The sequence below is a fragment of the Chiloscyllium plagiosum genome, unplaced genomic scaffold (assembly GCF_037043375.1).
Source record: "Chiloscyllium plagiosum isolate Xiang-an unplaced genomic scaffold, Cpla_swu_hap1 HiC_scaffold_22, whole genome shotgun sequence".
Classification (NCBI taxonomy): Eukaryota; Metazoa; Chordata; class Chondrichthyes; order Orectolobiformes; family Hemiscylliidae; genus Chiloscyllium; species Chiloscyllium plagiosum.
This window is the reverse complement of record NW_028270160.1, coordinates 10,894,438-10,919,248: the sequence shown is the minus strand read 5'-3', so window position 1 is coordinate 10,919,248 and position 24,811 is coordinate 10,894,438. Positions and strand designations below refer to the sequence as shown.

General features: G+C 46.0%; 1 protein-coding gene across 2 annotated transcripts in view; it reads right to left on the bottom strand.

Annotated features, from left to right (window-relative positions):
* The window catches only part of loxl4 (lysyl oxidase-like 4), a 139,917-nt gene that overhangs the window by 92,987 nt on the left and 22,119 nt on the right, over nucleotides 1-24,811 (bottom strand). The window lies entirely within an intron of this gene.

The window sequence follows — 24,811 nt, the reverse complement described above, 5'->3', positions numbered from 1 at the left end:
GTTAGCTCAGTTGGCTGGATAGCTGGTTTGTGAGCTGAATTGATAAAAACAGCATGGGTTCAGCTCCTGCCTGGCTGAGATAATCATTCATATATTCCACCTCCTCAGCCTCACCCTTCACCTGAGGCATGGTGATCCTCAGGTTAACCTCACCATCCATCATCTCTCTGCAATGAGAGAGCAGCCCTATGAGATTATGGTAACTTTACTTCCTCAAGATTCCCTTCTGTGGCACTGGGCCAGGCCACATCGTCTCTCCTTACATCTTTCGATTGAACTAATGCCGTATTTCAGAATTTGTTCCCGAGTATAATCTAATTCTAATCTCCTCCCATAAAATAAACAGCTCTTTAAAATAGAATACACTGAGCTCATGGGAATTTAAAAAAACGCCAGTTGAAGGCATTCCAGGGAAAATAAGACTCCATCCTGTTTGTTAAACTGCACAGGATCAGCCACTTCCAACCCCTTAGCAACGAACATCTCAACATTCCCATTTAAATTGCTTCCTCCATGTTTCATAATGTTTGCTTCTTCTGTGAGATGCAGGAAAGTGCCTTTTTTCATTTACTTCTAGCATTCTTCAATGCGGGCATCTCTGCGAAGACCAACAATTGGCACCTGTTCCGAACTGCCCTTGTGCTGAAAGGCTTGTGAGCCTGTGTTTCAGAGGTCAGTTACAACTCAGCAGTGTCGCTGCAGTCCAGTGTAGGCTAGACCAGCCAGGGTGATGAAGGGCTTTTGCCCAGAACGTCGATTTTCCTGCTCCTCGGATGTTGCCTGACCTGCTGTGCTTTTCCAGCACCACTCTAATCTTGATTATAATCTCCAGCATCTGCAGTACCCACTTTCGCGTGGACCAGCAGGTTGCTGGGTAAGTACAGAACAACCTTGGTTATCCGAACATCAATTAACCAAATTTCAGATTATCTGAACAAGATCTCAAGGTCCCATAAAAAAAGTTATCCGTTATCCGAACAATCAGTTATCCGAACATAATACTCCCCGCCCCTCTCATTCAGATAATCGAGGTTGTTCTGTCAATCCAAAACCAAAGCCTGGAGTGCCAGAGAAACTCAGCAGCTCTGGCAGCTCCTGGAGAGAAAATCAGAGTTAACGTTTCAGATCCAGTGAGCGGTTCTGATGAACGGTGACTGGACCCGTAGTGCTAACACTGTTTGAGCTGTACTGCGCAGGAGAGAATCACCTCCCACACAAAATGAACTGGCGGAGGTCGAAGAAACCAGCTTCCAAAGAGAGAGAGAGGGGAGCGAGAGAAAACATAGCAAGAGAAAGAGTACAAAGAAGAGGGGAGTAAGAAAAGAAAAAGCAAAAGAGAGAGAGAGAGAGAAAGATAAAAAGATTAGGAGAGATAGTGATTCTATTTAAACAAAGAACCGCAGACGCTAGAAATCTGAAAGAAAAGCAGAAAGCGATGGAGAAACTCAGCAGGTCTGTGGACAAAGAAACAGAATTGATGCCTCAGGCTCCTTTCAGGACTGTGTTGGGACTTGCTTTAGAACAACAGATGATAATTGTGTTCAGCATTATTGAGAATCACTCCAAGCTCTCCAGCTGGGATTTGAACCCCAGCAACACTCTGGGTTAATAATCCCTATTTCATCATCACTACTCTACACTTGGGCAGTTACAAGGAATAATATGGTTCCTTACAACAGTGAGGCCGTCAGTCTCAAGCTGCCACACCCCCCCCCCCCCCATTCCCCCTTCCACCAAGTGAAAGTGTTCTAAATGGTTGGGTAACCACAGGAGACACATGATAAATAGAATCCCTAAAGTGCCATTTGACCCAAAAAGTCCACACTGACCCTCTGAAGAGTAATCCACCCAGACTCCTTGCCCTGTCTATTACTCTACACTTCCCTTGGCTAATGCACCTAACCTACACATCCTTGGACAATACAGCAATTTAGCATGGCCAATTCACCTAACTGTTGGAGGAAACCAGAGTACCCAGAGGAAACCCACACAGACACAGGGAGAATGTGCAAACTCCACCCAGACAGTTGCCCGAGGCTGGAGTTGAACCCAGGTCCCTGGTGCTGTGAGGCAGCAGTGCTAACCACTGAGCCACTGTGTCGAGGCATGGTAGATAAACCCACCCCATCCACACCCCAATGTCACACTGGTGTCATTAGATAGCGACTGGGAATGGGGTTCTGGCCAATCGTTCCGCATTCCTCCCGAAGATTGGAGCAGCCACAGACGGAGACCTGCCCATTTCCACTTCAAGTACTTTTTTTCAACTATTTGTGGAGTTCACGAGAAGCCAAAACCCTCATCAAAGCACAGGCAGAGTCTGTCAATGTGTGATGAACACATCGCTGTCCAGTGCTGGCCTCAGTTCTTTATTATATGTGGGATAATTGCTGGTTGGAGCCGTTTACGAGGCAGTAATTCAAATTTGGTGGTTTTGTTGGTGTTTTAAATCACAGTCATTGACTCCTTGAAGTGGTAGTGTTTGAATCTGGTAATCTCTTTTATAGGCTGGGGACAGAAACAGCCCACGTGCCATTTTTATCGTGATGAGATTGCAGATGTGCTCTGCCGGATATCGAAGCCTCGGGAAGAAAGGAAAGTCAAAATCAACAGAATTGCTACTTTTCTCACGTTCCTAAACCCACAACCTCCGCCACCTGAGGGGGCCAAGGGCAGCAGGTACCGGAAAACACCACCAGATAAACGTTCCCCCTCTGATTCTCACACTCTCCTGATTTGTATTGGTCATTCCTCCATCAGAACAATAAAACATCCGAGATGGCAGCACTGTGGGAATATCTACACCAGATGGTAGTGCAAGAAAACAGCTCACCACCGCTTCCTCGTGAGCAGCAAGGGGAGGGACAATGCATACGAGCTTTACCTGTGATACTCTGCGCCTCAGGTGGTAAATGCAAAAAAAAACCTCAACAGAGACAGTACAGGTATGAATTACTGAGGGACTGTGGAATTGTGCTGAGGTGTAATGCATTCTGTAACAAAATGGATAATGTCCACATCAACTATAGCCAGAGGACCATTACCTCAGTGAAAGATGCCCTTTGACCTGCCCAAGTTTGTTGGTCTTCCAAGGCAAACAGTTGCCCATGACTCAGTGTTGCAGACTGGCACAGTGCATGGTCCAGGACTATGTGCTGAGGGGCATACTAGAGCTTGGGACAGTTTCTGCAGAGATGCAGTGGGGAAGGTTAGCTACCCTAGGCCTTTTAGGCATGGTACAGTGAGAGGCTGGAAACTGTATGAGACTCCTCAAGTTGTACACCTGGCATGGAATGTAAATTGTGAATATCAAATACACTGAAACTGGGCTCAGAAGTGGCAACTTACATTTACAACACAGCTGCCAGACAATGAGCATCTCCAACAAGAGAGAATCTAACCATTGTCCCATTACATTCTACGGCATTACGACCACTGAAGCTGGACAATTACAAAGGCCAACCTCCCATCTATAGAATCCATCTACCAGGCCCAGTGTCAAGGAAAGGCCGCCAGCATTCTCAAAGATCTATCCCACCCTGACAATGTTTTACTACAACCTCTACCATCAGAGGGGAAGGTACAGAAGCCTGAACACATGCACCAGCCGGTTTCATAACAGTTTCTACCCTACTGTTGTTAGAATACTGAATGGACTCATAAACTCTTAGCATTCGCCTGTACCTGTGTTTTTGTTTTTGCCGCTGTTTACCTATTATTTACTTACCTATGCTATTTAACTCTGTGATCTGCCTGTACTGCTCTCAAGACAAAGCTTTTCACTGTGCCTTGGTACACATGACAATAAATTCAATATTATCAACATTCTGGGGGACCAGTCCATATGAACACAATGGCTACAAGGTCAGGACAGAATCAGGATTCATGGAGTCCTGCCATGAGTAACTAACTTCATGACTCCCCAAAGCCTGTTCACCATCTACAAGGTACAAGTCAGGCGTGTGATAGGATGTCCTCCATTTCCCTGGGTGACTGCAGCTCCAACAACATGCAAGAAACATGATACCATCCACGACAAGGAAGCCTACTGGATTGGCACCTTATCCACCACCTTCAACTTTCACTCTCTTTACAATTATGTACAGTGTGCATCATCTACAAGATGCACTGCAGTCACTCATCAGGGTCATTTCCAAACCCATGACCACTTCAATCTAGAAGGACGAGGGCAGCAGATACATGGGAACAACACCCCTTGCAAGACTTGGAAATGTCAGGTCAAAATCCAGGAATTCCCTCTTCCATGGCACTGTGAGTCAACCTACAGCAGATGGACTGCAGCAGTTCAAGAAGGCATCACACCAACCCCTTCTCATGGGGGTAATTAGGGATGGACCTATAGCCAATGATGCCCACACCTGCTGAGACAAATTTAAAAAATTGCACTGAGGCATCTCCAAGTGGAACCTGCTGAATAAAGAAAAACTAAACTTTATTGCACTCTCAACTTGGGAAAACACCCCCACTTTTAGATTTCATTGCCTCTACAGTAAATGACAACATTCAGTTTGCCTTTTTACTCGCTTACTGTGTTGCACATTAACTTTCTGTGCATCATGTACCTGGACTCCCAGATCCCTCTGCATCCCAGAGCTCTGTAATATCTCTCCATTTAAATAAAATGCTGCTTTTCTATTCTACCTGCCAAAATAGATAAGTTGATATTTACCCACAGTCTACACCATTTACCATGATTTTACCCACTTACTTAACCTATCTATATCCCTTTGCCAACCCCTATCTATCTTTGTAACATCAACAAAACTGGCAACCATACATTCAGAATCCTTCAGCTAAGTCATTGATATAAACTGCAAATAGTTGAAGCTTAACATTGGTCCCTGGGGTCCACCAGATATCACTTCTTGCCAATCCAAAAATGATCCTTTTATGTCCATCCTCTGCTTCCTATGAGCCAACCTTTCTTCCCTCCATGTTATAATGTTACCCTACACAAAGAGCCATTCCCTCGCATAGTAACATTTGTCAAATGCCTTCTTGAAACCTACGTACATTTTATCCACTGGCTCCACTCCATCTATATTGCTTCTTACTTTCTCAAAATCACAGAAAATAGCAGCAGAAGTAGGCCATTCTGCCCCTTTATGATATACAATGCTGATCTTTATTCACAAAGCCGAACTGTTACTCTCTCTCAAATCCCTTGAGAACTTCAACTTCCAGAAATCAATCTAAATTTGTCAAACATCATTTCATAAAATCATACTGACTCTGCTGGACTGAACAAAGGTTTTCTAAGTACCCTGTTGTAACCTCCTGAAGAATAGATTCCGGCATTTCTCCTGATCATGGATGTTCGACTAAAGTTTTACAGAATCACTGGTCAGGCCTTAGCTGAAGTATTGGATCCAATTCTGAGTATCACATTTTTTTGGATGATTGGTGAAACCTTGCAAAAGGTTGCGGGGGGGGGGGGGGGGGGGGGGGGGGGGGAGGGATTTACTAGAACTGTACCGGAGTTAAGAAGCTTTAGATCAGGGGAGATGGGGGAAGGTGGAGTTGTTCTCCTTGGAGCAGAGAAGGTTGATGGGAGATTTAGTTGAGGCTTTCAGAATCATGGAGGTTCTGAAAGAATCGATAAGGAAAAGCAGTTTTCACTGTAAGAGGATCGATAACCAGCAAAACAAATTTCTGATAATTGGCAAAAGAACTAGAGGAGAAATGAATATAGAGTACATTGAATTTTTTAATCATTCATGAGATGCAGGCATTGCTGGCTAGACCAGCTTTTATTGCCCAGAGGGCAGTTAAGAGTCAACCACATTGCTGTGGGCTTGGAGTCACATGCAGCCCAGAACAGGTAAGGATGGTAGTTTCCTTCCCTAAAGGGCATTAGTGAACCAGATGAGATTTTCCCCACCAATCTGTAATAATTTCATGGTCATTAATACATTCTTAACTCCAGATTATTGTTAATTTCAAATTCCACCATCGACCATAGCAGGATTTGAACCCAGGTCCCCAAAGCGTTACCTGGGTCTCTGGATTAATAGTCTAGGGATAATACAGCTAGGCCACTACCTCCCCCTTGCACCATTACTCTGTGTAAAGCTATTGAACATGTCATATTCAGATCACATTGAACTGGAGTCTAGGTCTGTCAAGCTACAGATAAGATATCCTATCTTTAAAAATATGTTCAGTAAAGTCTGTTACTGTTCACTCACACAGGAGGGTAAATCTCGCATTACAACAATAAACAACATCTTGTTCAGGCAACAGTTCCCCTTGAGTTCAGAAGATTAAGAAGCACATTGAGTGAAACATTTAAGACATGGAGGGGTCTTTAACAGGGAGCATGTGGAAAGGATGTTTCCTCGTGAGACAATCTCAAACTGGGGGTCTCTGTTTAAAAATAAGGGGATGCCCATTGAAAACAGAGATGAGGCAATAAATATTTGTTCAGAGGGACTTGAATCTTTGGAACTCCTTTTCCAAAAAAAGGCAGTGGAAATGGAATTCTTTAATATTTTGATGGCAGAGGTGTTAAAGCAAGAGGGTGAAAGATTATCAGGGGTCGGCAGGAATCTGGATTTGAGGTTACCATCAGACCACTCGTGATCTGATTGAATGATGAAGCAGACTTGAGGGGCTAGGCATCCTCGGGTCAATTTTATGACCTTGATTGCAGGGCTTTAGCAATGTGGAAGTAGATTCAATAGAGACCACTAAAAAGGGAAGTACATATATGCAAGGAAAGAGAATAGTTTGCGGGACTTTCTTGAAAGAGCAGAGACGAAGAACTAACTGGATATCGCTTTCAATGAGAGTGCTAAGTCACGTTGTCCAAATGTGATATATATATGATCCACTTGTCTTCTTCTGCCATATGTATGATTCTGTACACAACAGATTGTTCCAGTCACAAGTGAGCAACGGGAGAGCTGTTGTCTCTGTTCCTGATTACAACATGGAATGATGTCATGCTGGTTTGGAAGAGAGCAGCTCTTGTAGCTCAGGGAGACAAAAACTAGCTGCAAAAAAACTTGGAAATCGCTCTGGCTGTTGACTTGACTCAATCACTGGATCCCTTAAAGGACCAGAATGTTCTTCCCAAGTTATTATTTTTCTGTTTTTCCCACCCGTTTCCTCGTAGAATTCTTCAGTCATGCTCTGACGTTCCGGGACGAGTGCCAATCTCAGCAGCAGTCCGGACGGGATATAGAACAAACCTCTCCCCGGACTCTGGCAGCCAGTCTGAAGAATTCAGTGGGTACAAACTGTTCCACCCATCACCACAGCAAGTAAGAATCCAGCAATCCGGGCAAGGATTCCACAGATTCCAATGTTATTACATTTTGGTAAACAGGCCACAAATTCTACTCCTGCAAGGTCACGGCTCACCTTTGAGGAGGTGGCTAAGAGAAAAATCTCTCTCAGGGGGATGGGAATCCAGAAAACAAAAGCAAAGTGGGTCAGGCAGCACCCAAGAAGAGACAGAGAGTGTGAGTGAGGGGGCAATAGGGTTAATGCTTCAGGGTGATGACCTCTCTCTGACAAAGAGGTTAGCAAACCGAAAAGCTGACTCTTTTCCTCTGTCCACAGATGCACTGTGGTGAAAATTGGCAGCATGTATACTCTCCATCTCATCCCTGGTGCTGGTCACAGAGTGGTGAGGACAAATGGTGCACTTTCACCATTTTCCATCACTGTGCAGTGCTACTGGAAGGCTCCTCTGGTCACATGGTTAACATGGGCAGTCATCATACACCACCAGAACCCAGGCTGCTCTCTCATTAGGAAGAGAGACAACTGGTGTTGATTTAACCTGAGGGCCACCAAATCTCAGGAGGGGGGACAAGTTGAGAAGGAGGGTCCTTCACGGTAACCACAGCTGGGATGGGGAATTGAAGCCCCACTGTCAGAATCACTCAGCTTCACAAGCCAACTGTCCAGCCGACTCAGCTAAACCAACCCCCAGTTACACAACACCATGACCTGCATGCCCTGCATGACCCAAGGTCAGGGTTTATAACAGAGGGACTCAGTTTACATGGAAAACAGCGAGGCTGCAGAATTCACTTCCAGACTTAACGGTGACTCATACAGTCATAGAGATGTACAGCATGGAAACTGACCCTTCGGCCAACTCATCCATGCCGACCAGATATCATAACGTAATCTAGTCCCATCAGCCAGCACCCGGCCTATATCCCTCCAAACCCTTCCTATTCATATATCCATCCAGATGCCTTTTAAATGCTGTAATTCTACCAGCCTCCACCACTTCCTCTGGCAGCTCATTCAATACACGCACCACCCTCTGTGTGAAAAGGTTGCCCTTTATGTCCCTTTTAAATTTTTCCCCTCTCACCCTAAACCCATGCCCTCCAGTTCTGGACACCCCACCTCAGGGAAAATACTTTGTCTATTCACCCTATCCATGCCCCTCATGATTTTTTAAACCTCTATAAGGTCACCCCTCAGTCTCCAACACTCCAAGGAAAACAGCTCCAACCTGTTCACCCAATCCCTGTAGCTCAAATCTTGCAACCCCGGCAACATCCTTGTAAATCTTTTCTGAATCCTTTCAAATTTCACAACATCCTTCCGATAGGAGGGAGCCCAAAATTTGCATACAATATTCCAAAAGTGGCCTAACCAATGTCCTGTACAGCTCCAACATGACCTCCCAACTCCTATACTCAATGCTCTGTCCAATAAAGGAAAGCATACCAAACGCTGCCTTCACTATCCTATCTACCTGCGACTCCACTTTCAAGGAGCTATGAACCTGCACTCCAAGGTCTCTTTGTTGCAGAATTTACTTCAAGGATTAACGGTATCTCAGGTTCAATTGATCAAACTTGAAGGCCACCTTGCAAATATTATATTAGACAACTGGGTGGTGGACAGGAGGAGTGAAAGATGGTGGGCAAATGTGATTCAAATTATTTGCTTTGGCAGAGGGTAAATGCCAATAGAGACTGGTTGTGCCAAATGGCCTGGTTCAATATTGTAACCTCGATGGACTTCCATTTCTGTGTCAGTGAGCTGAGCTCTGTTAGTGGCCTGGGTTGAGATAGTGGAATTAAAAGTATGAGAATAGGCTCTTGGGTCTACTGAATGAAATCATGACCAATTTGTTGCTTATTTAGATGAAGCTTAGACATTGAGCAGGTTCAAGAGATTGATAGATATCTTGCTACTACTGAATTGAGGGACAAGGGGAAAAATTGTGCTGAGGGAGATGCTGAGCAGGTTTTATTATATTAAGGTGTTTTAACAACATACACACAAATACATTAAGAGCAGGAAGAGGTCATTGAGCCCCTCCCGCCTGTTCTTTCACTGAATAGGATTGTGGCTGATCTGATCGTAATTTCAATTCCACATTCCCACTGACCCCCAGTAATCACTCAGCCCAATCACTCTATCTATCCAGTTCTGTCTTAAAAATATTCAAGGAATATGCTTCCAGAGAACGAGCATTCCAAAGACTCAGGAATTTCTGAGGGAAAAAACAACCTTATCTCTGTCTTAACAGAGCAACTCCGTATGTATAAACAATGGCCCCTAGTTCCAGATTCTCCCACCAAAGGCAGCACAGAGTAAGTTGTTGTTATTGAAGGAACAACAATATATTTCCATATCAATATGGTGAGTGGCTTGGAGGGGAACTTGGGAGGTTGTGGTCTTCCCACGTATCTGCTGGCCTTGTCCTTCTACATGGAAGTGATCATGGGTTTGGAAGATGTTGTCTAAGGAGCCTTAGAAATTCCTGCAGTCCATCTTTACAGATAGTACTCACTGCTGCTACTGAGCATCGGTGGTGGTGGGAGTGGACGTTTGTGGATGTGGTGCCAGTCAAGCGGGTGGTTTTGTCTTGGACGGTGTCAAGCTTAAGTGTTGTTGGAGCTGCACCCATCCAGGCCAGTGGGGAGTATCCCATCACACTCCTGATTTGTGCCTTGTAGATGGTGGACAGGCTTTGGGGACTCAGGAGGTGAGTTACTTGCTGCAGTATTCATAGCCTTTGACCTGCTCTTGTAGCCAGTGGTATTAATATGGCTGGTCCCCTGGGATGTTGATTATGGGGAATCCAGTAGCAGTACTCGCTGCAGGATGACCAGCCTCTGGCTGGCTTCTGGAGCCACTGTATTGATACGGCAAGTCCAGTTGAGTTTCTGGTGAACAGTAACCCCCAGTATTTTGATATTGAAGGATTCAGCGATGGTAGCGCCATTGAATGTCAAACGGTAATGGTTGGATTAAAGGTGGTTATTGCCTGTCATTGGTCTCCTTCTGTTCTGTAATGACTGTGCGACTTTACTCTCCTCAGTGGGCATGTTGTCTGAATTGTTGCCTTTCGGCCTGTAACAATCCAATAGAGTAGCTCAATGATAACACAGAACCAGAAGAGTCACAGAGCAGTATGGTGGCTCAGTGGTTCCATTCCAGCCTCAGGCGACTGTCTGTATGGAGCCATAGAGTCCTACAGCATGGAGACAGGCCCTTTGACCCTTGCTGCCTGAACTATCCATCCACACTAACCCCATTTCCTGCACTGGCCCATATCCTTCTAAACCTTCCCTATCCATGGATTTGTCCAATTGCCTTTTAAATGTTATTAATGTACCTCCTCAACCACTTCTGCTGGCAGCTCATTCCATGTGCGTACCACCCTCTGCGTAAAAAAGTTGCCCCTCAGGTTCCGTTTTATTCTTTCCCCTCTAACCTTAAACTGATGCCCTCTAGTCCTCAATTCCCTAACCCTGGGAAAAAGACTGAGTGCATTCACACTATCCATGTCTGTCATGGAACATAGAATGTTACAGCGCAATACAGGCCCTTCGGCCCTCGATGTTGTGCTGCCCTGTCATACTAATCTGAAGCCCATCCCACCTACACTATTCCATGTACTTCCATATGCCTGTCCAATGACGACTTAAATGCACTTAAACTTGGTGAATCTACTACGGTTGCAGGCAAAGCATTCCATACCCTTACTACTCTCTGAGATCTCATGATCTTATACACTTCTACAAGATCCCCACATAGTCTCCTACGCTCTCAAGAAAAAAGTCCTAGCTTGCCCAACCTCTCCCTATAACTCAGACCCTTGAGTCCTGGCAAAGTCCTGTAAATTTCTTCTTTGCAGATTCTCCCTGTGCCTGTGCAGGTTTCCTCCGGGTGTTCCAGATTCCTCCCACAGTTCAAAGGTGCGAGGGTTAGGTGGATTGGCCGTGCTAAATTGCCCGTAGTGTCCAGGCATGTGCAGGCTAATGGGTTAGCCATTACAGTTGCAAGGATAGTGGAGTGGGTGTGGGTGAAGAGACAGTGTGGATTCGATGGGCAGAATGGCCTGCTTCCACACTGTAAGGATTCTATGACTCTGTGAGAAGGCTAAGGAATTAAAACAAATGCTTAACTGGAACACACTGCTGCCAAGCTGTTTAACTGGTTAATTTACAGGGTCACCCCTGAGCCATGAAGCAGCAGAACTAGGTTGAAGCTGGGCAATTGAGACTGGGGGCAGTTTAACAAGGTTGGACTCATTAGAAGTGAACCAGGTGAGTTTAGAAAGCAGGAGACTCACTCTGCCTTGTCAGAGATCGAACAAGACTGACGTCACCCAAAAACAGCCACCAACTTCCTGCTCAGAACGTCTGCCTGATTGAGCTGTGCAGACCTTTCTCTTCATTACAAACTGATGACTAGCCGAGCCAAAACCTTAATCACAAAGTTTCAGCGACTGCCTTTCCCCTCACCCCATTCTGTTTCCCTCATTATTCTAACAGTTTTGGAATGTAAACAGAGTGTGATCGCAGAGATAGTCACACAGAATAGACCCACAGTATGCTGCAGTAACTCTTTCTCTTAATTGGGTAGCCTTGCATTTATTGCCCATCCCTAACCAGGAGTCCACTGGTTTGGAGTCACATGTAGACCAAACCAGACAAGGATTCCTGATGAAGGGCTTTTGCCTGAAACGTTGATTTTCCTGCTCCTCGGATGCTGCCTGACCTGCTGTGCTTTTCCAGCACCACTCTAATCTAGACTCTGGTTTCCAGCATCTGCAGTCATTGTTTTTTGCAAAGGATGGAAGATAAGCTTTTCCCCCAGCAATCAACAAGTTTCATGGTCATCATTAGACCCTTACGTCCAGATTTTTAATGAATTCAAAATCAGGCAGGATTTGAATGTGAGTCGCCCAAACTTTCCCTGGGTCTCCGAAGTAACAGTCGCGTGCTAATACCATTACACCATTCCCTCCCCTATGGCTTCTCTGTCTACAACCCTCAGACTTGTGATCACTTCAGAGGATAAGGGCAGTAAGTACTTGGGACCAGAGAAACAAAGAAAATAGGGGCAGGAGGAGACCATTCGGCCCTTCAAGCCTTCTCTGCCATTCAATATGATCATGCAGGAGGCTGGAAGGACACAGCAGGGCAGGCGGCATTAGGTGGTGGAGAAGTTGACGTTTCAGGTGTAATCCTTCTTCAGGACTTCAGGCTAAAACATGCCCAAGGAAAGTGCTTTCAGTCCTAAAGAAGGGTTACACTTGAAATATCAACTTCTCCACCTCCTGATGCTGCTTGGCTTGCTGTGTTCCTCCAGCCTACTGCCTGTCCTTCCTGATGCTGCCTGCCTTGCTGTGTTCCTCCAGCCTCCTGCATGTCCCACCTGATGCTGCCTGGCTTCCTGTGTTCCTCCAGCCTCCTGCATGTCCCACCTGATGCTGCCTGGCTTGCTGTGTTCCTCCAGCCTCCTGCATGTCCCACCTGATGCTGCCTGGCTTCCTGTGTTCCTCCAGCCTCCTGCCTGTCCCTCCTGATGCTGCCTCGCTTGCTGTGTTCTTCCAGCCTCCTGCCTGTCCCTCCTGATGCTGCCTCGCTTGCTGTGTTCTTCCAGCCTCCTGCCTGTCCCTCCTGATGCTACCTCGCTTGCTGTGTTCCTCCAGTCTCCTGCCTGTCCCTCCTGATGCTGCCTCGCTTGCTGTGTTCTTCCAGCCTCCTGCCTGTCTACACTGGATTCCAGCAGCTGCAATATTTTTGTCTCTATCCAATATGGCTGATCATCCAACTCAGTCCCCTGTTCACCATAACCTTTCATCTCTTTAACCCTAAAAACTACATTTAAGTCCTTAAAAACATTTGATGTCTTGGCCTCAACTGCTTTCTGTGGTCGTGAATTCCCCAGGTTCATCATTCTCTGGGGGAAGACTTTTCTCCTCATCTCAGTTCTACTACCCTATTATCCTTAGACTGTGACCCCTGGTTCTGGTTCATCAACAGAAAAAGACTCTGCTTCAAGTCACACACCAGTCAGACTTGGAAATAAATTCCCACGCCATGATTATCATTGGCTTAGAGTCGTGGCACAGCCTACCCAACTGGGAGACCAGCACTACCTTGAGAATGTTCTCCGTCAACTGCGCAAGGTGCATTCTCAACGCTTGCTTTATCAGCAAGGCCCATCTACCCAGGATGTTTATTGTGACTAATTTATTCACAAGGTATGGTGCGTTCTGGTATAATGCGACAGTTGTGTTCCCCTGCAACCCCGCGCTATAAAAAATCATGTTACAGAAAATCGCGCTGTAGAAAATCACTGTACCCATTCAGCGGAAAGCTCATGTTATCCAAACCCCATGTACAGCAGCTCTACAGACCCCTGGTTAGACCACACTTGGAATATTGTCTTCAGTTCTGGTCGTCTCATTTTGGGAAGGATGTGGAAACTTTAGCGAGGGTGCAGAGGGGATTTACCAGGATGCTGCCTGGACTGGAGGCATGTCTTATGAAGTAAGCTTGAGGGAGCTAGGGCTTTTCTCATTAGACTGAGAAAGGTGATAGAGGTGTACAAGATGACGAGAGGCATAGATAGAATGGATAGTCAGAGACTTTTTCCCAGGGCAGAAATGGCTGTCATGGGGGGGCATAATTTTAAGGTGATTGGAGGAAGGTTTCGGGGAGATGTCAGAGGCAGGTTCTTTACCCAGAGAGTGATGGGTGTGTGGAGTGCACTGCCAGCAGTGGTAGTAGAGTCAGATACATTAGGGACATTTAAGTGACTCTTGGATAGGCACATGGAAGATTGTACATGAAGGGTATGTAGGTTAGTTTAACCTTAGAGTAGGATGAAAGGCTGGCACAACATCAAGGGCTGAAGGACCTGTACTGTGCTGTACTATCCTATGATGTGGAGGAGCCAGTGCTGGACTGGAGTGAACAAAGTTAAAAAGCTCGTACTTACAAATAAACCTGTTGGACATGACACTAGGTTATAGCCCAACAGGTTTGTTTGTAAGTATGAGCTTTTGGGCTGAGAGGTGGCAAATGCTGCCTGGTATGGAGGGAAGGTCTTACGAGGAAAGGCTGAGAGACTTGAGGCTGTTTTCGTTGGAGAGAAGAAGGTTGAGAGGTGACTTAATTGAGACGTATGAGATAATCAGAGGGCTAGATAGGTTTGACAGTGAGAGCCTTTTCCCGCGATGGTGATGGCTGGAATGAGGGGATATAGCTTTAAATTGAGGGATGATTCATATAGGACAGATGTGAGAGGTAGTTTTTTTAACTCAGAGAATAGTAGGGGCGTGGAATGCCCTGCCTGCAACAGTAGTAGAACGCAACAACTTTAAGGGCATTTAAATGGTCATTGGATAAATATCTGGATGAAAATGAAATAGTGTAGGATAGATGGACTTCAGATTGGTTTCACAGGTCAGCACAACATCGAGGGCTGAAGGGCCTGTACTACGCTGTCATATTCTATGTTTCTATGTTCTTAGCCCATCAAATCTGCTCCACCCTTCAATAAGATCTTGGCTGATCTGATAATCCTCAACTCCACTTTCCTGCCTTTTCCCAGTTACCCTCGATTTTTCTCTCGGACAGGATTTCCGCTCTCGAAAGCACAAAGGAACACCAGACCCGAGACATTAACTCCGTTTCTCGCTCCACACGGATGCTGCCAGAGCTGCTGAATTTCTCCAGCATTCTCTGCATTTGTTTCAGATTCCCAACATACACAGTATTTTCCTTACAGTCTCCCTTCCTGATTAAAAATCTATCTCTCTAGCTAACTCAATCCTAATGACCCATCCGCAACAGCTCTAAGTGATAAAGAATACCACAGATTCACTACCTCAGTGAAGAAATTCCTACTCATTGCCCTCTTCAATGTGCAACCCCTTACACTGAGATTATGCCCCTAGACTCCACAAGAGGAAATAACCTTTCTACAATGTGGGATTCAACAGAGAGAGGGAGTAGGCCAGGTATTAGCTTAACAGCTGACTTGAAAAAACAGTGCCTCTGACAGTGTGGCACACCCTCAGCACCACACTGGGAGTATCCACGATCAGTCTAGATTCCATACTCGCGATGTCACGGGTAATAAGGTGTGTGAAGGAGCTGCTTCCTGCATTCTGATAGTCTATAAGACCTCACCAAGAGGGAAAGTGAGCACTGCAGATGCTGGAGATCAGAGTCAAAGAGTGTGGTGCTGGAAAAGTACAGCAGGTCAGGCAGTGTCCGAGGAGCAGGACAGTCGACGTTTCGAGCGTAAGCTCTAAGAGTTTACTCTCGAAGTGTTGCGCTCCTGCTCCTCGGTTGCTGCCTTGACCTCACCAAGGCAAAGCTTTTACCTGAGAAGGTGCAATCAAATATTTGTTTCCAGTTATAAGTTGCTTCTTATAAGTACACACAAACCACATTACCCAAAAGCGGTTCATTAAATGTAAAGAATCAGGCAGTGACCCACTGCTGTTGACACACACTAGAAGGAAAATAAACAGCCTGAAAAATGTTCAAAACGCGCCCAATTCATTCCAGGGAGGGAAAGAATCAGCGTTGTGTTTAATTAAGCATTTCTCAGAGGCTGCCAGGAGACTGAACGTATCCATAACAGCACATTCCTGGTCTGCATTCCAGAAAGGAATAGGCAACTGCAAATATAGGAAGGTTACTGTTCTACAGGAAGGTTTGTCTGGGAGGGGAGGGCCGAGGGGGAAGAAAACTCTCCGGAATGACTCAGGACCTAAAACGTGATGCTCCTCACGCAAGGAGTTACTTGTCAATCGGTGGGAAGCTATTTAGCTGAACATGCTGCACGTCAGACCCAAGCAAACATATGACTCAAGCCACCCAAGCGATTCGACAACACATTTGGAGAGAGGATTAAAGAACCACAGGCCCTGTGTAAACACTGCACGTCAATTGTTAAACCACTGTTCTGAATGATACTCATGACCTTTAACTGAGCTGGGCAGGGATGTGGGGTGGGGGGTGGGGGGAGGGGGGGGGGGGAGGGGGAAGGTGGTGGTCAGGGGATGGTGTTTGTTCAGGTTCCAGTTGCAGGCAAGAGCTGGAACACTCTTAACAAATCTTGTATGGGAAAATGTTTGTGTGATTTTCTTGCTGGTAGCCTAGGTGGTGGTTACACAGCTCCAGCCTGTCATTCCCTCCATGCCAAAGAACAAGTCTGGAAATTGTCATTTTCTTCCAGCCCAAGGCATCATTATTTTGCAAATCTCCACAGTCTGAATTTAAGCATTAAGTTGGAAAGTAGTCTTGCACAGAATTTGCAGCTTAGGAACAGGCCATTCAGCCCATCCATTTAATACCTATACTTATGTTCCATACCAGCCTGCTCTTCATCTCATCACATTCATCAAACATCCTTAGACAGCATCTGCTAAATCCACCACCACTATTACCAAGTACGACAAGGGCAGTGCGGTGGCTCAGTGGTTAGCACTGCTACCACACAGCACCAGGGGCCTGGGTTCAATTCCAACCTTGGGTGACTGTCTGCAGGGAGTTTGTACATTCTCCCCATATCTGCACGGGTTTCCTAAGGCTGTTCTAGCTTCCTCACGCAGTCCAAAGATGTGCAGGTTAGATGGATCAGCTGTTGGCGGGGGGGTTGCTCTTCAGAGGGATGGTGTGGACTTGTTGGGCTGAATGGCCTGTTTCCACACTGTAAGGTTTCAATGATAGCATGTAATGAGGAGTACAGGTAGGGTCAATGTAGGTGTCTTTTCCCAAGGATGGGGGATTCAAAACTAGGGGGGAATTTTTGAGGAGAGTGTTTTAAAAAAGACACGAGGAGCTATTTTTGTTTACACAGAGGGTGGTTCGTGTGTGGAACAACCTTCCTGAGGAAGTGGTGGATGTGGGTACAATTATAACGTTTAAAAGACATTGTTAAATACATGATTAGGAAAGGTTTGAAGGGAAATGGGCCAAGAGCAGGCAGATTTTTTTATTTTGGGATAATGTTCAATGTGGACTGGTTGGGCTGAAGGGTCTGTTTCCATGCTGTATGACTCTATAACTTGCAAGTAGTGGTGTTCCCATGTAACTTCTGCCCTTGTCCTTCTAGATGGTCATGTGCTTGGAAGCTGCTCTCTACGGAGCCTTGGTGAATTTCTGGTGTGTGGTCCAAGTCATAGTCCTGAAACTTGACCACTTTTCCCATGCTGTGTTGATGAAGTGCCTTTTAGACAAAGAAATCTTGGTTTATACAGCTAAATCCAGCAATGTTTCCGCGGCAACCACAAAAAGGGCTTCAGTTTGGACTGAGGACTGTTAAGAGGGACTGTTAAAAATCATCCAGGTCAAATCTAAGTAGCCCCCGTCGCTTTCTAGAGAATTTAGCACGGGGTGTAAAACAGGAAGTATAGATACTGAGCCTTAAGACATGGCCTGGGACATTTCCTGAGCGGTTGCACCAAATGGAGACTCACACTACACCCGGTATGGAAACGTCACACCTCCCATCAATTACACTGTGGGATGAGGTAATTAGTAGTTTATGCAAACACTCTTGCGTATTCTCCTGCTGCTTTGCGCATTAGTTAAAAAGGAAAACAAGCAATTTATGAGGTTTGCGGGCAAGCACTGCACTAAACATCCACTCCTTGACAGCCTAGCCTACACATCAAACTGACCGCAGCCAGGGAGAGAGCGAGAAAGGGAAAGAAGGTGTGCATTCATATAGCGTCCCTCGCAACAGCAGGATTCCCCAAGCCACTCAACAGCCAATGACATCCTTCTGACAGCTAACATGGGAAGAAGAGGTGCCAATTTTTGCACAGCAAACTCCCACAGACAGCAAATAATGTAGGACCATTGAGGGATAAATATTGGCCTGAGCTCTGTGGAGAATTACCTTGGTCTTCTTCAAGACAGTGCCATGGTTTCGTGTAGATCCACAGGAGAGGACATAAGATCACAAGAACCAGGAGCAGGAGTAGGCCGTCTGGCCCCTCGAGCCTGCTCCGCCATTCAGTAAGATCATGGCTGATGTTTTCATGGCCTCATCTCCACTTACCCGCCCTCTCACCATATCCCTTAATTCCTTTACTCTTCAAATAAAATCTATCTTAGCTTTAAAAACATGTACTAAGGAAGCCTCAACTACTTCCCTGGGCAGGGAATTCTATAGATTCACAACCCTCTGGGTGAACAAGTTCCTTCTCAATTCAGTCCTCAATTTCAGACTCACAACACCTCAATGCAATGTCCCATTCCAAAGATGAGCATTCCCCCATGACACCACTTGGGTCTCCATCTTGATTTTTAAGCTCAAGTCCTTCAGTGTAACCAACACTCACAACCTTCAACCCAAAAACTCAGGCTCTACCCACTCAGTGATGGCTCACAGACAGTAATGACCATACCCCGCGGCTCCCAGCCTCATTCCTGATGAAGGGCTTATGCCCGAAACATCAACTCTCCTGCTCCTTGGATGCTGCCCAACCTGCTGTGCTTTTCCAGCATCACACACTCAACTCTAATCTACAGTCCTCACTTTCTCCATCACTCCTGCCAACCACACCGTTACCACAGACTGGTGTAAGTAAATAACGGATTAGTGGTGCTGGAAGAGCACAGCAGTTCAGCTTCGAAGCTCCTTGGATGCTGCCTGAACTGCTGTGCTCTTCCAGCACCATTAATCCAGAATCTGGTTTCCAGCATCTGCAGTCATTGTTTTTACCTGGTGTAAGTAAATAGGCCATTTGTTAGGTGTCTTGTCATAATCCTGCTTCCACCTCCTTCTCTAGCGGCTAACACTGTATTTTCTACTGTTTGTGATTTCCAAATGTGAAAAAAGGGTCCCATTTAACTTTTACCTTTGCATTAAAATGCAGGCAGGAGAAACATGAGCAGAACATGTGAAGTGCTCAAGGAATAACATGGCTGACAGTAAATCTCAGGTTACTGAGCAATACGTTCAACTTACATTCAACTTTGATGAGGACACATTTGGAGTTTTAAAAAGAACGATGATGCAATTTACCAGAAAAAAAATGAAGCGAACTGAATGGTTATTTCCAGCAAGAAAGGTCAAACAGGCCAGGGATTTATTCTTTAGAGATGTGATGGATGAACAGTGATCTTTAAGATTTGATAGTGTAGACAGAGAAAGTTTCCACTTGGGAGCAAGACCAGACTATGGGACATCAGTACAACATACTCACAAATAAATCCATAATTGCATAAGACAGAGGAGCAGATATAGGCCATTCAGTCCATCTAGTCTGCTCCATCGTTCAACCACGTGGCATCAACATCAACTTCACTAGTTTCCAAATCTTCCCTTCCCCCACTGCACCCCAGATCCAACCCTCCAACTCGGCACTGCCCTCTTAGTCTCTCCATCTTCCTTCCCACCTATACACTTCACCCTCCCCACTGACCTATCACCATCACCCCCCCCCAACTGCATCCACCTATCCCCTTTCCAGTCCCACCCTCACTCCCCTATTTATCTCTCAGCCCCCTTCCCAGGCCCACAACATTCCTGCTGAAGGCCTTATGCCCGAAACGTTGACTCCTGCTCCTCGGATGCTGTCTGACCTGCTGTGCTTTTCCAGCGCCACACTTTTCGACTCCATCATTCAATAAGACCATGGCTAATCTGACAACCACCAAGTTCATTTTCCTGCCTTTTGTCCACTGACCTTCCCTAACTGATTAAAAATTTGTCTATCTCAGTCTTGAATATACTTAAGGACTCAGCTTCAACAGCCCTCTGAAGTAAAGAATTCGAGATTCACTACTCCCAGAGAGAATAAATTCCTTCTCATCTCTGTTTGGGATGTGCAATCCCTTACTCTGAATGATGCCATCGGGTCCTAGACTCTCCCATAAGGGGAAACACCTTCTCCACACCTCATAGAGTCATAAAGTCATAGAGATGTACAGCATGGAAACAGACCCTTCAGTCCAACCTGCCCGTGTCGACCAGATATCCCAACCCAATCTAGTCCCACCTGCCAGCACCCGGCCCATATCCCTCCAAACCCTTCCTATTCATATTCCCATCCAGATGCCTTTTAAATGTTGCAATTATACCAGCCTCCACACCCATACCACCCTCTGCGTGAAAAAGTTGCCCCTTAGGTCTCTTTTATATCTTTCCCCTCTCACCTTAAATCTATGCCCTCTAGTTCTGGACTCCCCTACCACAGGGAAAATACTTTCTCTATTTACCCTATCCATGCTTTTATAAACCTCTACCAGGTCATGATTTTATAAACCTCTACCAGGTCAGCCTCAGCCTCCGACACTCCAGGGAAAACAGCCCTAGCCTATTCAACCTCTAATTCTCCAACCCTGGCAACATCCTTGTAAATCTTTTCTGAACCCTTTCAAGTTTCACAACATCTTTCCAATAGGAAGGAGACCAGAAGTGCATGCAATATTCCAACAGTGGCCTAACCAATGACCTATACAGTTACAACATGACCTCCCAACTCCTGTACTTATTACACTGACCAATAAAGGAAAGCATACCAAATGCCTTCTTCATTATCTTATCTACCTGCCACAGAGTTGCACAGCACGAAAACAGACCCTTTAGTCCAACTTATCCATGCTGACCAGATATCCTAAATTAATCTAATCCCATTTGCCAGCATTTGGCTCATATCCCTTGAAACCCTTCCTACTCATATACCCATCCAGATGCCTTTTAGATGTTGTAATTGTACCAGCCTCCACCACTTCCTCTGGCAGCTCATTCCATACACACACCTCTCTCTGTGTGAAAAAGCCGCCCCCTGAGGTCCCTTTTAAATCTTTCCCCACTCACCTTAAACCTATGCCCTCTGGTTTTGGTCTCCTCTACCCTGGGAAAAAGACCTCGACTGTTCAGCCTATCCATGCCCCTGATGATTTTCCAAACCTTTATAAGGTCAGCCGCCAGCCCCCAAGACACCAGGGAAAATATACCCTGTCAAGTCCCTCAAGAATTGGAGAGTTCCCATGCTGGAAGCCAGCATCAATAGAAATAGAACATAGAACATAGAAAAATACAGCGCAGTACAGGCCCTTTGGCCCTCGATGTTGCGCCGATCCAAGCCCACCTAACCTACACTAGCCCACTATCCTCCATATGCCTATCCAATGCCCGTTTAAATGCCCATAAAGAGGGAGAGTCCACCACTGCTACTGGCAGGGCAGTCCATGAACTCACGACTAGCTGAGTAAAGAATCTACCCCTAACATCTGTCCTATACCTACCACCCCTTAATTTAAAGCTATGCCCCCTCGTAATAGCTGACTCCATAAGTGGAAAAAGGTTCTCATGGTCAACCCTATCTAAACCCCTAATCATCTTGGATACCTCTATCAAGTCACCCATAAACCTTCTTTTCTCCAATGAAAACAGCCCCAAGTGCCTCAGCCTTTCCTCATACGATCTTCCTACCATACCAGGCAACATCCTGGTAAACCTCCTCTGCACCCGTTCCAGTGCCTCCACATCCTTCCTATAGTATGGCGACCAAAACTGCACACAATACTCCAGATGCGGCCACACCAGAGTCTTCTACAACTGCAACATGACCTCAGGACTCCGGAACTCAATTCCTCTACCAATAAAAGCCAGTACGCCATATGCCTTCTTCACCGCACTATTTACCGGGTGGCAACTTTCAGAGATCTGTGTACATGGACACCAAGATCCCTCTGCTCAACCACACTACCAAGTATCCGACCATTAGCCCAGTACCCCATCTTCTTGTTACTCTTACCAAAGTGAATCACCTCACACTTACCTACATTGAACTCCATTTGCCACCTTTCTGCCCAGCACTGCAACTTATCTATATCCTGCTGTAACCTGACACATCCTTCCTCACTGTCAACAACTCCACTGGCTTTCGTATCATCCGCAAACTTGCTCACCCAACCTTCTAGCCCCTCCTCCAGGTCATTTATAAAAATGACAAACAACAATGGTCCCAAAACAGATCCTTGTGGAACACCGCTAGTAACTGCACTCCAAGATGAACCTTTACCATCAACTACTACCCTCTGTCTTCTTCCAGCCAGCCAATTCCTAATCCAAACCTCCAACTCACCCTCAATGCCATACCTCTGTATTTTTTGCAGTAGTCTACCATGGAGAACCTTATCAAACGCCTTACTAAAATCCATATACACCACATCTACCGCTTTCCCCTCGTCCACCTCCTTAGTCACCTTCTCAAAGAATTCAATAAGGTTTGTGAGGCACAACCTGCCCTTCACAAAACCATGCTGACTATCCTTGATCACATTATTCCTATCCAGATGTTCATAAATCCGATCCCTTACAATTCTCTCTAAGACTTTGCCCACAACAGAAGTGAGACTCACTGGCCTATAGTTACTAGGGTTATCCCTACTCCCCTTCTTGAACAAGGGAACCACATTTGCTATCCTCCAGTCTACTGGCACTATTCCTGTAGACAACGAGGACATAAAAATCAAGGCCAATGGCTCTGCAATCTCCTCCCTTGCTTCCCAGAGAATCCTAGGATAAATGCCATCAGGCCCAGGGGACTTATCTATTTTCACCCTTTCCAGAATTTCCAACACCTCTTCCCTACATACCTCAAAGCCGTCCATTCTAATTAATTGTGACTCAATATTCACATCGGCAACAATGTCCTGTTCCTGAGTGAATACTGACGAAATTCATTCAGTGTCTCCCCAATCTCTTCAGCCTCCACACGCAACTTCCCACTACTATCCTTGACTGGACCTATTCCTACCCTAGTCATTCTTTTATTCCTGACATACCTATAGAAAGCCTTTGGGTTTTCCCTAATCCTACCAACTAAGGACTTTTCATGTCCCCTCCTTGCTGCTCTTAGCTCGCTCTTCAGATCCTTCCTGGCTACCTTATAACTCTCAATCGCCCCAATCGAACCTTCACGCCTCATCTTTACATAGGCCGCCCTCTTCCCTTTAACAAGGGATTCTAATTCCTTATTAAACCACGGCTCCCTCACACGACCCTTTCCTCCCTGCCTGACAGGTACATACTTATCAAGGACACTCAATAGTTGCTCCTTGAACAAGCTCCACATATCAATTGTGCCTATGCCTTGAAGCTTACTTTTCCAAGCCACGCATCCTAGGTCGTGCCTCACCGCATCATAATTTCCCTGCCCCCAGCTATAACTCTTGCCCTGCAGTGCACACTTATCCCTCTCCATCACTAGAGTAAAAGTCACCAATTGTGGTCACTGTCCCCAAAGTGCTCACCTACCTCCAATTCTAACACCTGGCCTGGTTCGTTACCCAGAACCAAATCCTGTATGGCCTCACCTCTTGTTGGCCTGTCTACATATTGTGTCAGGAAACCCTCCTGCACACATTGGACAAACACTGACCCATCTAATGAACTCGAGCTATAGCTTTCCCAGTCAATATCTGGAAAGTTAAAGTCCCCCATAACAACCACCCTTTTACTTTCACTCTTCTCCTGAATCATCCTCACAATCCTTTCTTCTACATCTGGGCGGGTGGGCGGCACGGTGGCACAGTGGTTAGCACTGCTGCCTCGCAGCGCCAGAGACCCGGGTTCAATTCCCGACTCAGGCGACTGACTGTGTGGAGTTTGCACGTTCTCCCCGTGTCTGCGTGGGTTTCCTCCGGGGGCTCCGGTTTCCTCCCACAGTCCAAAGATGTGCAAGTCAGGTGAATTGGCCATGCTAAATTGCCCGTAGTGTTAGGTAAAGGGGTAAATGTAGGGGTATGGGTGGGTTACGCTTCGGCGGGTCGGTGTGGACTTGTTGGGCCGAAGGGCCTGTTTCCACACTGTAAGTAATCTAATCTAATCTAATCTCTAGGACTATTAGGAGGCCTGTAGAAAACTCCTAACAGGATGACCTCACCTTTCCTATTCCTAACCTCAGCCCAAACTACCTCAGATGGCGAGTCTTCATCCATCGTCCTTTCCACTGCTGTAATACTATCTTTGACAAGCTTTGCCACACCTCCCCCTCTTTTACCCCCACCTCTGACCCTACTAAAACATTTAAACCCTGGAACTTGAAACAGCCAATCCTGTCCCTGTTCTACCCATGTCTCCTTAATAGCCACAACATCGAAATCCCAGGTACCAAATGAAATGAAACAGACCCTTCAGTCCAACTCGTACATGCCGCCCAGATATCCCAACCTAATCTCGTCCCTTTTGCCAGCATTTGGCCCATATCCCTGTAAACTGTTCCTATTCATGTCCCCATCCAGATGCCTTTTAAATGTTGTAATTGTACCGATTCAGCCTGAAACGCTGGCCTTCCCACTCTTCAGATGCTGTCTGACCTCCTGTGCTCTTCCAACTTCATGTCTATTGACTCAGGTCTCCTAAGAATATTGTGCTGAGTCAGAGAATGGGGAGAGTGAGTGATTGAGGTGAATAACGGAGATGCATTCCAAAGGGGAACCTGGATAAGGGCACAAGGAAGGCAAGCACAGAAGCAGACATTGGTGGGGTTACATCTGGCCGAGTGGGCGGAGAGCACCCCAGGAGTCAA